The sequence below is a fragment of the Globicephala melas genome, chromosome 7, assembly GCF_963455315.2.
Source record: "Globicephala melas chromosome 7, mGloMel1.2, whole genome shotgun sequence".
In the NCBI taxonomy this organism is placed as follows: domain Eukaryota; kingdom Metazoa; phylum Chordata; class Mammalia; order Artiodactyla; family Delphinidae; genus Globicephala; species Globicephala melas.
In genome coordinates this window covers 81,443,603-81,456,929 of record NC_083320.1, presented here as the reverse complement: position 1 = coordinate 81,456,929, position 13,327 = coordinate 81,443,603, and the positions used below count along the sequence as shown (strand labels likewise).

The following is a 13,327-nucleotide window of genomic DNA, read 5'->3' as shown; positions in this document are numbered from 1 at the left end:
AGCTTCACATTTAATCCATTAATTTCCCACTGCTCATGTTTAAAGAAAGGGGGATATCTGGATAATACATAATTGGGGCTTGATGACTGTGCATTCCATAGATCTGACTATGCTGTTTTGTTCAGGAACTCCCAGTGTCAATTTATTGAGAACTTTAATCCAGTTTTTAATCCAGTTAGATTCTCTTTAATCCAGTTAGATTCTCCAAAGAAGAATCTTTCACTCTCCTACCTAGAGGTTATAAGATGCGCTACTAGCATTTTACAAACTAAGTAGAAGAGGACTTGGGATGTCATATTCAAAGTATAAAATTTCATTCAGTTCTGTTTTCAGTAGAGTACTCTGCTGACCAGAATTCTCCAAATTTCCCAGTTTGGGAACCTTCTGTTTTACCACTCCAAAGAATAAACATTGTCTTCGGCTAGGATGATAGAGGGAGGGGTACTTGTCCAGTTGCAGATGGTAGAGAGGGAATGCAAGAGACTAATTCTTAAACAGACTTCCAACCAGCCTTGCTCTTATTTCTACCTTTAAACTACTTCCATAAGTCTGGGTGCTACCAATTACTAAGTTTCTTGGAAACTGTAATGCAAATAAAACTTTTTCCTGGCTTTATCTCCTACTAGTTTAAGATTTAGTTTGTTTGGATTTGCTAAGTCAGTTAGCTGTAGTCCTTCTGCTGTCTAGTTTCCAAATTTTGGTACTGTCATTCATCCTTCATTCTCTTTTTCTTTCTTGTTTCATGCTTTTTAAGGAAATATTTAATATTATATTGTATTTTAATGTGGTTTTGAAAGGGGATGGAATTAAGTATATGTTCAATCTACCATCTTTAACCAGAAATCAACATTATTATCTACTGAGTAGTTTTTCTTTCTAACATGTGTTAGATTTGAGATAAATACCTTTTTTTTTAATATCTTTTTCAAAAAGACAATTTCTATTTTAAGAAAATGGGAAATTACCATATCCAATTCCTATACTCAGTCTCAGAGTAAGACTTGAAGAGATTGCTGGTTATGTGTCATATATTTTATATTGAATGCTTTTATTATGACACAGGCCTGCTTTCTTCACAGTGTGTGGGGATGTTTAGTACTCCATTGCCCTGGGAACAATAACTAAGAGCCATATATTACAGAGCTCAATATATTAGAGTCAGGACATGGACAAGATTATCAAAATTTCCAAATCAAAAACTGGGCAACATTGTTTAACCTTTAGAGGAAGTAATTGTTTGTTTCATTATCTTACTTAATATATGTATACAGTGATTTTTGGTTATTAAAGACAGTGTCGTGTGTACATTTCATTATTTCACCTAATACAGTATAACATAATTTTTGATTGTCACACTATGTTTTATGAATAAAGATTCAGAGACTCAGAGAAATTAAGTTACTTCCCCAGATTCTTACAGCTAGTGGGTGACAGAGGTAGAATTTGAACTGAGGATTCACTTACTTCAAAGCTAATACTCTTTGGAAGTGGCCGTGTATAATAAAATTTGGAAATATAGGACCACCGTAAAGTTCCCCAGAACTTGGGGGGAAGTCACAGAAAGGTTGCTATCAAAAACTGTAACCAGCAGAAACTAATGCAACATTGTAAAGCAATTATACTCCAATAAAGATATAAAAAAAAATTGTAACCAGAAAATCACACCATTTATTCTTTGTACATTTTCACACAACCATTTCATTGAATCCTTGTAACAGCCTTATGAGCTATGTAGGTTTAAATCTTATTAAGTGTGTAAAATACCGTTTGCCTGTGTGTGAACAGGATTAACTCACAAACCTCTTCTCCTGGTCCCCCAACCCCATCACTTCCATAGATAAAGGAAAACTTAATCTTACCAGCTGGTAGTAACTTGGTCACTTCTGAGTTAAAATTGAGTCAATTTAGGCTTTAAGATTCTTCTTCTTATCCTCTCCTTCGCTTCTGCTCTTCCCCAAGTTCCTGGGGAGACTCATATCGTCCTGATATCAGCGGATAAGCATGGGCTTCCACATTCTTCTCTCTGCTTGCTGGTCTCTGCTGAGTTACTCAGGGCCCTTGGCATTTGGGCACCATGTGCCGTCATCCGCTGAGATGTGTTTCCTCTTGCTGGGCCTCTGGACTTCATATACTTAGTCTACTGCTGAGGTTCTTGCTGTGGTCTCCAATTGTGAGGACCAGGTACTCTTCACCCTGTTTCCTCAAACCCCAGTCTCCTTAATGTCTTCCAGATCAGTCTTAGCCACTTTTGCACCCCTCTCATGGCAAAGACTTCAGTAACTTTTCAGACGTTCTGCCACAATGCACTGGTACTCTCTGAATCCAAAGATGTCTTCAGACAAATCCTCCCAGCTACCTTTCTCAGTCGTCATCTTCAGTACTCTACCCTCAGATACCTCAACGCTCTTTTTTGTCTGGTGGACAGTATTTTTTTTTCCTTTCCATGGGAAAACACCTGTTGTGTCGTCTTGCGTTCTTATCTACTCTGTAGTTTTTACAGTATAAGCTTTATGAAAATAATATATAATAATGCAGCTCTCTATGTACTGAAGTGATCAATTGACAAAACATATTACATAAAGAAAGCAAGGTATAGAACAGAGTGTATAACCTGCTCCATTTCTGTAAATACATGTATAGATATGGCAATGCATTAAACATTTCTGGAAGAATACATGAGCGGTAGCAGGGATTGCCTCTGGGGAGGGAAAATAGATGTCTGGGGGACAGGACTGGATGGGAAATTTTTCACTGCCTTTTTATATCTCTCAAATTCTATATCATGCAAATAACCTATTCAAAAATAAATAAAAGATAATTATAAAACATTTATAATTTGGCTTCTTCAGTCCTGCCAAGCTCCAGATCATCTGATTCTCATCCACAGACAGAAAGTAGCTCTTTTGGCAAAGCTATCTTTTTTGCCCTTCTCTGCTTCCTGATGTGCCACTCTTTCTTGTAGAACTTTATTGAAGGCTGCATGAAGCAGCAGCCTGCTCCAACATTCTGAATTTTTCCCCTTCATTAGAAGGGAAAACACTTCAGTAGGAAGATGGCCTGAGTCCCAAATATATCAGATGGTGGTTTAGCCACTTTGCTAACTTGCCAGACTAAGAGGGGTCCGCACTACCCGTCACCTGACCTCTTTGGCCAGGCCAAGACTGTATTTTAAGGTCTGTTACTTGCAAGAATTTTTATTATCTGCAGGCCTATCACACTGAATAGATGTTTAATTAATTATGATGCATATAAACGCATGAATGAATAATTTTTATTTACAGGAATAATCCACCTAATTTTAAATGTATTAACTAATAGGGATTTTAAAAGTCTGTATTTTAAATTTCCCAACTGTTCAGTAATTATAGCTGTCTTTTTTCCCCCTGATTCCAAGATCCACTCAAGGATCATGCATTGTATTCAGTTGTCATATCCATTTAACCTCCTTTAAACTTAAAAAAAGAAAAATTCCCAGCCTTCTTGTGTCATGTTGTTGACATGTTTTAAAAGTCTGGGCAAATTGTTTGCAAGATGTCCCTTAATTTAGATTTTTCTGATTTTTTTTTTTGATTATTAGATTGAGATTAAACATTCTTGGCAAGAATATTCCATTGGTGATGTTGTGCTTTCTCAAGGTATCATATCAGGTGTAAGAGGAGATTAGTAACACAGTAGAAAAGCACACTACTATGGTTTGATGGAAGATCCAGTTTGAGTTTTTCAATTCTACTTGCTTTAACTTTACACTAAACAGGTAGTTTCTAAGTGGTTTGTACTTAAATAGACCAGGTAGCAGGAAATAGTATTATATCCAGTCCATTTGCTATCATTTTGGAACAACAAAAAGTTGCCTTTTTAAATTTATCAGTTCTTGTGAGTTTGTAACAGTTTGGGGAGCTCTGATAAAATCAACTTTCTGATTTGCAAAGCGGAGGGCCAGGTGGTAATAATATCCATTCATAGCACTGAAGTGAGAATTACTTGAGATGTTAACAGAAGTAAAATATCACTGAAAGTAATATGCTCTGTGAAGAGTCTCTATTAATATAATCAACCCCACTCAGGTATTTCTCTTTAAAAACCACATATATGGCATACACTATTGTTATTGTATCTGACACTGTTGTACTTTATGAATATTAATCTTTATAATGACCCTTCTACTTGGGTACTGTTATTATCCCTATTTACAGATGAGGAAACTAAGGCACAGAGAGGATAAGTAATGTTCCCAAAGTCATATAACAAATAAGTGGTAATGGGGGACTTCCCTGGTGGTCCAGTGGTTAAGACTCCACGCTTCCAATGCAGAGGGCGTGGATTCAGTCCCTGGTCGGGGAACTAGATCCCGCATGCATGCCGCAACTAAGAAGCCCACATGGCACAACAAAGGTCCCTCATGCCACAACTAAAACCCAATACAGTCAAAAGTAAATAAATAAAATGGTTAAAATGGTAAATTAAAAAAAAAAATAGAACTTCCCTGGTGGCACAGAGGTTAAGAATCCGCCTGCCAATTCAGGGGACGCGGCTTTGATCCCTGGTCCGTGAAGATCTCACATGCTGCAGAGCAGCTAAGCCCATCCTCCACAACTACTGAGCCTGTGCTCTAGAGCCCATGAACCACAACTACTGAGTCCGCTTGCCACAACTACCGAAGCCTACGCGCCTAGAGCCCATGATCTGCAACAAGAGAAGCCACCACAATGAGAAGCCCACGTACCGCAATGAAGGGTAGCCCCCGTGCACCGCAACTAGAGAAAGCTTGCACACAGCAACAAAGACCCAATGCAGCCAAAAATAAATAAATAAATTTATTTATTTTTTTTAAAAGTGGTAATATTTCCAACTGTTTTTCTGTGAGACCCCACTTGAAAACAGGCAGCAGCCTATATAGCTGCAGTGTGTACTTAAGGATAATTTACATTCCTTTAAATAAATGTGTGTGTCTATGTTATTTCTGTTACAGAGAGAAGAGGTACTCCTTTATAGGGACTCGTAAAGACATAGAGCATCTAGAGATTTACTGCCTCCATTACGCTGCTGGGTCTCACAGCACATGTTATGTTTTTATCAGTTTCTCTGCAGAAGGTAGGAGTTGTTTTCTCTGCATGAATTCTTCATATAATTATAGTTATCTTGTCTGTGAACTTAATATTTATTGAATATGAAAAACATCTGACATCTATAGATTAAAATGCCAATTGGGAGATTGGGATTGACATATATACACTAATATGTATAAAATGGATAACTAATAAGAACCTGCTGTATAAAAAAATAAATAAAATTCTAAAATTCAGAAAATAAATAAAATGCTGGACTTCTCGAAATAGTTGACATACAAACACCTCTAAAGAATATTTCTATTATAAAATTAATACATGTTTATTGTAAAAAAAAAAAGAAGACAATATGGAAAAGTAGAGTAATCTTACCACCTTGAGATAAGTACTTTTTATATGTTATCACGTCTTTCTGAATTTATTGATATGTCTATATGATGCATAATAATACATATATAATTATGCATTATGTATTATTATATACATATGTACATATATTATGACTAAAAATAATAGAATATAAATGCTCCTTGGCTAGAATGCTTCTTTTTTAATTTTTTTAAATTTAATTTAATTTTATATTAGAGTGTAGTTGATTTACAATGTTGTGTTCATTTCAGGTGTACAGCAAAGTGATTCAGTTATACATATACCTATATCCATTATTTTTCAGATTCTTTTCCCATATAGGTTATCACAGAATATTGAGTAGACTTCCTTGTGCTATACAGTAGATCCTTGTTGATTTTCTACTTTATTTATAGTACTGTGTATATATCAATCCCAATCTCCCAATTAATTCCTCCCTACCACTTTCCCCCTTGGTAACCATAAGTTTGTTTTCTACATCTGTAACTCTGTTTCTATTTTGTAAATAAGTTCATTTGTATCATTTTTTTAGATTCCATATATAAGCGATATTATACGATACTTGTCCTTCTCTGTCTGACTTACTTCACTCAGTATGACAATCTCTGGGTCCATCCATGTTGCTGCAAATGGCATTATTTTGTTCTTTTTTATGGCTGAATAATATTCCATTGTATATATGTACCACATCTTCTTTATTCATTCCTCTGTCAATGGACATTTAGGCTGCTTCCATGTCTTGGCTATTGTAAATAGAGCGGCAGTGAACATTGGGGTGCATGTATCTTTTCAAATTATGGTTTTGTCCAGATATATGCCCAGCAGTGGGATTGCTGGATCGCATGGTACTTCTATTTTTAGCTTTTTAAGGAACCTCCATACTGTTCTCCATAGTGGCTGTAGCAATTTACATTCCCACCAACAGTGCAGGAGGGTTCCCTTTTCCCCACACCCTCTCCAGCATTTATTGTTTGTAGACTTTTTGATGATGGCCATTCTGACTGGTGTGAAGTGATAACTCATTGTAGTTTTGATTTGCTTTTCTCTAATAATTAGTGATGTTGAGCATCTTTTCATGTGTTTGTTGGCCATCTGTATGCCTTCTTTGGAGAAATGTCTATTTAGGTCTTCTGCTCATTTTTTGATTGGGTTGTTTGTTTTTTTGTTATTGAGCTGCATGAACTGTTTATATATATTGGAGATGAATCCCTCCCTGGTCACTTCATTTGCAAATCTTTTCTCCCATTCTGTGGGTTGTCTTTTCATTTTGTTTATGGTTTCATTTGCTGTGCAAAAGCTTTTAAGTTTCATTAGGTCCCATTTGTTTATTTTTGTTTTTGTTTTCATTACGCTAGGAGGTGGGCCAGAAAAGATCTTTCTGCAATTTATGTCAGAGAATGTTCTGCCTATGTTTTCCTCTAAGAGTTTTATACTTTGCCACCTTACATTTAAGTCTTTAATCCATTTTGAGTTTATTTTGTGTATGATGTTAGGGAGTGTTCTAATTTTATTATTTTACATGTAACTGTCCAGTTTTCCCCACACTACTTATTGAAGGGACCATCTTTTCTCCATTGTATATTCTTGCCTCCTTTGTCATAGATTAGTTGACGATAGGTGTGTGGGTTCATCTCTGGACTTTCTATCCTGTTTTATTGATCTATGTTTCTGTTTTTGTGCCATTACCATATTGTTTTGATTACTGTAGCTTTGTAGAATAGTCTGAAGTCAGGGAGCCTGATTCCTCCAGCTCTGTTTTTCTTTCTCAGGATGCTTTGGCTATTCAGGGTCTTTTGTGTTGTAAAATTGTAAAAAAAATTTTTCTAGTTCTGTGAAAAATGCCATTGGTAATTTGATAGGGATTGCACTGAATCTGTAGATTGCTTTGGGTAGTATAGTCATTTTGATAATATTGATTCTTCCAAACCAAGAACATGGTATATCTCTCCATTTCTTTGTGTCATCTTTGATTTCTTTCATCAGTATCTTATAGTTTTCAGAGTACAGGTCTTTTGCCTCCTTAAGTAGGTTTATTCCTAGGTATTTTATTCTTTTTGATGTGATGGTAAATGGGATTGTTTCCTTAATTTCTCTTTCTGAACTTTCGTTGTCAGTGTGTAGGAATGCAAGAGATTTCTGTGTATTAATTATGTATCCTGCAACTTTACCAAACTCATTGATGAGCTCTAGTAGTTTTCTGGTAGCATCTTTAGGATTTTCTATGTATAGTATCATGTCATCTGCAAACAGTTTCAGTTTTACTTCTTCTTTTCCGGATTTCTTTCTTTTTCTTCTCTGATTGCTGTGGCTAGGACTTACAAAACTATGTTGAACACAAGTGGCTAGAGTGGACATCTTTGTCTTGTTCCTGATCTTTGAGAAAATGCTTTCAGTTTTTCACCATTGAGAATAATGTTGCTGTGGGTTTGTCGTATATGGCCTGTATTATGTTGAGGTATGTTACCTCCATGTCCACTGTCTGGAGAGTTTTTATCATAAATAGGTGTTGAGTTTTGTGAAAAGCTTTTTCTGCATCTATTGAGATGATCATATGGGTTTTTTTCTTCAGTTTGTTAATGTGGTGTATAAATTGATTGGTTTGTGTATGTTGAAGAATCCTTGTGTCCCTGGGATATATTCCACTTGATCATGGTGTGTGATCTTTTTAATGTGTTGTTGGATTCGGTTTGCTAGTCTTTTGTTGAGGATTTTTGCGTCTACGTTCATCAGTGATATTGGCCTGTAATTTTCTTTGTTCATGATATCTTTGTCTGGTTTTGGTATCAGGATGATGGTGGCCTCATAGAATGAGTTTGGGAGTGTTTGTTCCTCTGCAGTTCTTTGGAAGAGTTTGAGAAGGATTGGTGTTAACTCTTCTCTAAATATTTGAATAGAATATAGAATTCACCTGTGAAGCCATCTAGTCCTGGACTTTTGTATGTTTGAAGTTTTTAATCACAGTTTCAATCTCATTACTTGTAATTGGTCTGTTCATATTGTCTATTTCTTCCTGGTTCAGGCTTGGAAAGTTGTACCTTTTTCAGAGTTTGTCCATTTCTTCTAAGTTGTCCATGTTATTGGCATATAGTTGCTTATAGTAGTCTCTTTTGATGCTTTGTATTTGTGGTGTCAGTTGTAACTTCTCCTTTTTCATTTCTAATTTTATTGGTTTGAGTCCTGTCCCTTTTTTTCCTGATGAGTCTGGCATAAGATTTATCAAATTTGTTTATCTTCTCAAAGAAACAGCTTTTAGTTTTATTGATCTTTGCCATTGTTTTCTTCATCTGTATTTCATTTATTTCTGGTCTGATCTTTATGATTTCTTTCATTCTACTAACTTTGGGTTTTGTTTGTTCTTCTTTCTCTAGTTGCTTTAGTTGTGTTTTTAGGTTGTTTATTTGAGATTTTTCTTGTTTCCTGAGCTAAGATTGCATTGTTATAAACCTCCCTTTCAGAACTGCTTTTGCTGCGTCCCATAGGTTTTGGATCATTGTGTCTTCATTGTTGTTTGCCTCTAGGTATTTTTTTATTTCTTTGATTTCTTCAGTGATCCATTGGTTGTTTAGTAACATTGTTTAGCCTCCATGTGCTTGTGTTTTTTACAGTTTTTTTCCTATAATTGATTTCTAATCTCATTGAGTTGTGGTCAGAAAAGATGCTTGATATGATTTCAATTTTCTTAAATTTACCAAGGCTTGATTTGTGGACCAGGATGTGAACTCACCTGGAGAATGTTCCATGCTCACTTTAGAAGAAAGTGTATTCTGCTGCTTTTGGATGGAATGTCCTATCAATATCAATTAAGTCTCTCTCGTCTAATGTGTCATTTAAGGCTTGTGTTTCCTTATTGGTCTTCTGTGTGGATGATTTGTCCATTGGGGTAATTGGGGTGTTAAAGTCCCCCACTATTATTGTGTTACTGTCAGTTTCTTGTTTTATGGCTATTAGCATTTGCCTTGTATATTGAGGTGCTCCTATGTTGGGTGCATATATATTTACAATTGTTATGTCTTCTTCTTGGATTGGTCCCTTCATCATTATGTAGTGTCCTTCCTTGTGTCTTGTAACAGTCTTTATTTTAAAGTTTATTTTGTCTGATTAAAAAGCTGCTACTCCAGCTTTCTTTTGGTTTCTATTTGTATGGAATACCTTTTTCTATCCCCTCATTTTCAGTCTGTATGTGTCCCTAGAGCTGAAGTGGGTCTCTTTTAGACAGCGTATACATGGGTCTTGTTTTTGTATCCATTCAGCCAGTCTTTTTCTTTTGGTTGGAGCATTTAATCCATTTACATTTAAGGTAATTATTGATATGTATGTTCCTATTGACGTTTTCTTAATTGTTTTGGATTTGTTTTTGTAGGTCTTTCTTCTTCCCTTTCTCTTTTGTTCTCTTCTCTTGTGATTTGATAACTATCTTTGGTGTTGTGTTTGGGTTGCTTTTTCTTTTTGTGTGTTATGTATTGTAATTTTTTGGTTTGCTGTTCCCATGAGGTTTTGATATAGCAGTCTATATGTATACAAGGTTGTTTTATGTTGCTGGTCTCTTTCCCACCTAGGGAAGTTCCTTTAACATTTGTTGTAAAGCTGGTTGTTTTTGTTTTATGTACTTACTTTTTGCCATATAAAGTTAGCATTTTTATGAGGTTAAATCTGTCATCTTCCTCATGGGTTCTGGTTTTGGTGTCTGCTGGTCCATTGGCTTTTTTTTTTTTTTTTTGAACTGTGTATATTACGGATGGTTTTAAACACAGAGTATTTGGCAGAATAGTATAATGAACCTCCATGTACCTCAGTCTGGCTTCAGTAATTAAGAACTCACAGCTAATCTTGTTTCGCTTATATCGTCTGTATTATTTTGAAGCAAATTCAGATATTAAATCATTAAGTACTTCAGTATGCACACTGACTTTAAAGGTATTTTTAACTAACCTGTATTTTACATCTGCCATAGTTTGTCTTGCTGGAATCACTGACTTTCACTACAAGATACTTATAATGTTAAACCAAACATCAGCATTAGTTAAGATTATTGTTACATAATTTAGGATTTTAAAATAGCCTCTATGAGAATTTAATTATACTGAATACTTATGTTACTCCTCTCGCATTGATTAAATATACATATCTGTATGATATCCGTATAACTTTTTTGTTACTAAAGTTATATCTTTCTTTTTTAACCAAATCCTGTTCTTTTAATCATTTTTTTTTTTTTTAGATGTTGGGGGTAGGAGTTTATTAATTATTTATTTTTGCTGTGTTGGGTCTTCATTTCTATGCGAGGGCTTTCTCTAGTTGTGGCAAGTGGGGGCCACTCTTCATCACGGTGCACGGGCCTCTCACTATCGCGGCCTCTCTTGTTGTGGAGCACAAGCTCCAGACACGCAGGCTCAGTAGTTGTGGCTCACGGGCCTAGCTGCTCCGCAGCATGTGGGATCCTTCCAGACCAGGGCTTGAACCCGTGTCCCCTGCATTAGCAGGCAGATTCTCAACCACTGCGCCACCAGGGAAGCCCCTAAAGTTATATCTTAATAAAAAGCTTCAGCTTCCTTTTTTACTAAAGTTATGCCTTATTAGAATCTATAACTCTTCTTATACCATGATATAAATTTTATTTTCCTGTCCTCAGAAGGCACTATCCTAAATTGTGAATTATGTTACTATATTAAAAAGACTTTCCAAGCCTTTTGAGTAAAACTTCGTATACGCCTCTCCAGAAACATAACAGGGTTTGTTTTGTTTTTTTTTTAATCCGTGGATTAGATAGAATTTCATTTGTTATATGTGGTTAATATCTGATTAGTTTTTGAGCTATCAGTTCAGAAGAAAGCAATACCATCTTAAGGCCTTCTTTGGGGTTTGATACTGAATGTAAAAGTTCATCATAAGAAGTTAAGAAAGTATCTCATGATTACTAATGCCAGAAAGAGTACAGAATCTCATTAGACATGATTCTTATTCAAAGAAGAAGGATAAAAAAACCAGAGTTAGTCTCAACTGGAAATAAGATTGTCAATACATATCAAATGCAGAGAAGGAAAATAAATCTGAACCTTCATCACAGCTAAGTAATATCATGTAAGTTTTTATAGTTAAGAGACTCCTTTAGGTTAATATTGCCAGATTATTTCATTTTATAAATGAGAAAACAGAAGAGCAGAGAGCTTAGCTGAAGCTTATCCAAAGTCACAAGAATGTTTCTTTATCCAGTTTTCTCAGAAGATATTTAAGAAGTATTATAAATAAAAGGTTCTAAAAAGTTATCATTATTAGCAATAATAACAGTTATTCAGTGCTTACTATGTAGCAGTCAATCTACTAAATACTTTGAATTATTTATTTCATTTAATCCTTACAGTGTGCTTTGAGGTAAAATCTTTTATTATCCCCTTTTACAGAGGTAAGGAATCTGACTCTAACCCAGGCAGCCCGAGACACATAGCCCTCACTCTTAATTGCTGTTATTCAGAGAAGAGACTCCTAAATGTTATAATCAGTAAGAAATTGTATTTCTCTATCAACTAAAGTAGACAGAGTTACTGGAAGAACAGAGAGAGGATTCCAGCAGTCAATCCTAGAGATAAAGCAGGAATGGAAAGTTTTGGCAAGATAGATGGCAAGAAATTACATCCTAAGGAAAAATAATGTGAAAGGTCTAATTAAAGAAATTTGTGGCATGATTTGACTCTAGATTATTCCCTTATTTTCAGGGAATGCTGCATCCCTCAATTCATTTTTGCATTTATAAATTTTATTTTGGTTTTCAAATAAAGGATGGCTTATCTTTTTCATAAATTAATGAAGAAAGCAACACCCAAAACGTGTTGACTGTTGCTCTAGGTTTTAATGTTTGTGTAGTTCGTGTCTAAAAGTGCACATGAATTAAGCAAAGAAAATGAAATCATGAAAGAAGAAAGAATTTTTTTTAATGAATTTGCAAGTTTAGTTCTAAGTAGCAATCACAGTTTTAGCTTGAGGCTTTTCTGGGTGATTGTGAATAATGATTAGGTGAGATTACAGACCCCAGGCAAAGCCCGAGGACATTAATCCTCCTAGACAGTCATTTATCCTCAAAATAAATGGTCCTTAGTTTGTGGAGTATTGTTTGAAATACCAGAAGGAATCAAGACTTGAGTCTGTCATTTTATCCCAAGGGTCATCTCAGGAGTCTGAAGCTTAAATGTTAAGATAAATGTTAACCAAAATGAAAACCGTTGGCAGGCTTTTCATTTACTGTTGCTTTATTTTATTTTTACTGCTTTGGGGTATGTATTTTTATTTACCCTCAGATGGAATTATGTATTAAAAAATTGTAACCCCAAGAAAGTAATATCACTATTGAAAATTGTGTTCAACTGTGTAGAGCATCTATTCAGGGGAAATGGGTAAGATTTTTTTTAAAAAGATAATAAATTCCACCTCTCATTTTTATTAGATTTTCATGGAAATTTATGTTTGAGAGAATTCTGATTTACTACTCTTTGCTAAAAACATTCTTCTAGCCCGATCTTATCATGTAAAATTATGAACTGGTTAGTGTGGCTATTTTGAAAGCCCTGAAGTTTTGAATTCGTGGATAATTATGTATTTTCAATTACCAAAATCTCCATTTCCTTCGATCCTTATAGCTCTTTGCTCTAACTCTTCTGTAAAAACTTTGTGACTTAAGTTCTTAAAATGAGTCCACCCTCTTTTAAAACATATTTACATAATAGATAGTAAGAGGGAGGAAATTAACAAACTAAAACATTTACTTAACTCACCCAATGTATGGAATAATAATGATGATAATACTAATAAAAAGGGTAGTGTTCTCGTAATCATCTAATAACATGAAGAAGGGTAACGAGGCTTTATATAGGGTTTACTATATGCCGGTCACTATTCTAATT

At 35.0% G+C, this 13,327-nt stretch overlaps 1 protein-coding gene across 12 annotated transcripts in view; it reads left to right on the top strand.

The window, feature by feature from the left end:
- MBD5 (methyl-CpG binding domain protein 5) overlaps nt 1–13,327 on the top strand; it is a 407,333-nt gene that overhangs the window by 254,747 nt on the left and 139,259 nt on the right. For all 12 annotated transcript variants that reach the window (XR_011377588.1, XM_070045989.1, XM_070045986.1 and 9 more), the window contains one exon: nt 4,970–5,091. The gene's annotated coding sequence lies outside the window, so the exon portion shown is untranslated. The remainder of the gene's footprint in view (nt 1–4,969; nt 5,092–13,327) is intronic.